The 2,787-nt window shown below is 46.0% G+C and overlaps 1 protein-coding gene across 2 annotated transcripts in view; it reads right to left on the reverse strand.

Annotated features, from left to right (window-relative positions):
• Positions 1-2,787, reverse strand: part of Hspa12a (heat shock protein family A (Hsp70) member 12A) — a 153,842-nt gene that overhangs the window by 115,573 nt on the left and 35,482 nt on the right. The gene's annotated exons all lie outside the window — the stretch shown is intronic.

The raw sequence follows: 2,787 nt of genomic DNA on the forward strand, positions 1-2,787 counted from the left end.
CCCCCCCCCCCCCCCGTTTTCACCTCTTCCCTTCCTGGGCATGGTTTCCCTGACTTCTTGTTCTTTCATCTCAGCCCCTGGCTTCGCCCTCCTCCTCAGTCCTCAGCACTGACCGCACATGGCTCAGGAACCGGTCTGTGATTATCTATTAGTTGGGCCCAAGACACAAATTCTTCTGGCTTGGAAGGCCTTGTTCTTTTAACAGACCTGTCCCTTGGCACTCAGGACATGACATGCTCCTAGACCAGCGTTCCCTGGGAACACAGTGACAGCAGCAAGAATGATAATGATGGGTGGATACGCTCTTTAAACACTTCCAGGTCCTGGCACAGGGTTTCCACGAATGCTTGGATCCATGCAAAGCCATGCCTGGGCGGTGTGCATTGACCATTGTGCTCTCCAGCAGGGCAGCTCCAGGCACGGCCTGGCCTGGGCACTGGGAGGTCCAGCCTGTGAGAGGGTGCTTCCTTCACCAGTTCCTAAGAGTCTGTCAGTGCCCTGGAAGCTTGAGAACCCTTGTCCTTTTTCAGCTAGACACTTAGTAACCAAAATGTTGTTTTTAACACAATCTCAAATGTTCAGTTTTGCCAATAAAGACTGGGGAGCTGGATACTGGGGTGAAAGCCTGCTAGCTCAGAGAGGCAGAGAGAGCAGCCAGCCGACCTTCCTCCACAGCTGATGCGTCCTCAAAGTTCTCCTTTCACACGCCTGTCTCGAAAACCTCTCAAACCGAATGTCCCGCCCTCCAACTTCCTGTGAGTGTCTCTGCCTGACCTCCTGACTTCCTCTTACTCTGTATAGTTTTTTTTCCCCCTATATTCACTCCCTGTCAACTGGTTGCTTGCTCTGCCTTTTGACCGATGGTTGGTTGACTTTATTTAATCCTGTTCACAATAAACAGTTGACCACTTGAGATTAAAGTTATGTGTGCTAGGGCTGACCCACACCACAACTAGAAACAGATTTTTACAGTAAATAACATAATCTCAGGGTTCACAGTGTGATCAGATATCCTGCAACACCAAATTCCTCCTTCTCCTTGTCTGGAACTCCAAACATGCCAAACACACCCGAATCCCAGCCTACCCTGGACTTGCTGGAAAGCTCTGCCCATTTCAGGATTTTAGGGGAGATAGGACAGCAAGGGGAGGAAGCGGCTGTGGAAGTCTGCTGCACTTCCTCTTCCTGGGACAAAGATACATCTGATACATCTGATCTAATGACGGGTGGGGATGGTAACCCACTCTCCTGTGGAATTAACAGTCATGGATTGTAAATTGTGTTCACCTCAAGGCAAGTTTGGATATATGTCCAGGAAACATGGAATTGTCAAGAGTCCAGACATATTTAAAAAAAAAAACAAACAAAAAAACAAAACAAGCCGGCTGGCCATAGCCATATAGGAGGTGGAGACAGGAAAGTCGGGACTTAAAGGGCAGCCTTGTCTACATAGAAAGGGTAGCATTGGCTATATGAGAATGGGGAGGAAGGAACTGATTGCTTTCAGAACTGGAAAGTGTGGTGGTCAGACAGACCTCAGATAAGAGAATTGGTATTTGGAGAAACTGTGCAAATGAACTGTCCATTAAAGAATAAAACTGCAAGATGAAGGGGGATGTCAGGAAGCAAAGGGTGTAGACCAGGGGAAACAGCATGGCAGAGGTGTGGCTAGAAACCTTCTAGAACTTACCAAAGCTATCAAGCCCTAGGCCCAAAAATACAAGGTGAAAGAAATCCACACCTGGCCTATCATGCTGAAGCTGCTGAGCATCAAAGACACAGAGGAATCTTTAAACTCGACCAGACAGCAAAGAAACGCCACCTTCAGAAGGATTTTCTCTGGAACTCTCCAGGAAGACTGCCAGACAGAAATGAGAAGAACATGTGTGTATCAAGATGTTTGTGCCCCCATGTGACAGAATGTCTGAGAAGGTGGACTCTGGGTATTTGCATTTCAACATAAATGAGAAGAATTGAGCAATACTGAAAAAATAAATACTTCATATTAAAGTCTATAGGAAGCAGAGCAATGGAGAATGTGTGTGTGTGTGTGTGCTGGTGTATGTGTGTGTTTGTGTGCATGTATGTGTATGTTTCCATGTGTGCATATGTGTGAATATGTATGTGTTTCTGTATATGTGTGTATATGTGTATGCATGTATGTTTATATATGTGTTTCTGTGTGTGTATATGCCTGTGTGCCCGAGAATGAATGTGTATATGTGTGTGTATTTGTATGTGATATGTATGTGTTTGTATGTGTATTTATCTGTGCATGTATGTGTGTTTGTATGTGTTTATGTGTGTGTATGTGTCTGTACATGTGTACATGTGTGTGTTTCTGTGTGCATATACATGTGTGCTTATGTGTATGTTGGTGTGTGTATAAGTGTATGTATGTGTTTGTGTGCCTATGTATGTGAATATGTGTATGTGTGCCTGTGTGTTTGTGTGTATATGTGTGCCTGTGTATACATATATGTGTGCTTATGTGTATATGTGTGTGTGTGTGTGCTTGTACGTATGTATGTGTGTGTGTGTGTGTGTGTTTAATGAAATCCAAGAGTAGCGGGCAGTAACACACACCTGTAACCCTAGACTCAGCAGGTGAAGGCTGAAGGATCAGGACTTCAAGGTTATCCTCTGCTATCCCACGATTTCAAAGACAGCCTGGTGAGGAGGAGGAGGAGGAGGAGGAGGAGGGGGGGGGAAGAAGAGGAGGAGGGGGAAGAGGATGAGGAAGAGGAGAAGGAGGAGGAGGAGGAGGAGGAGGAGGAGGAGAAGGAG

This window comes from Mus pahari, chromosome 1 (assembly GCF_900095145.1).
Source record: "Mus pahari chromosome 1, PAHARI_EIJ_v1.1, whole genome shotgun sequence".
NCBI lineage: Eukaryota > Metazoa > Chordata > Mammalia > Rodentia > Muridae > Mus > Mus pahari.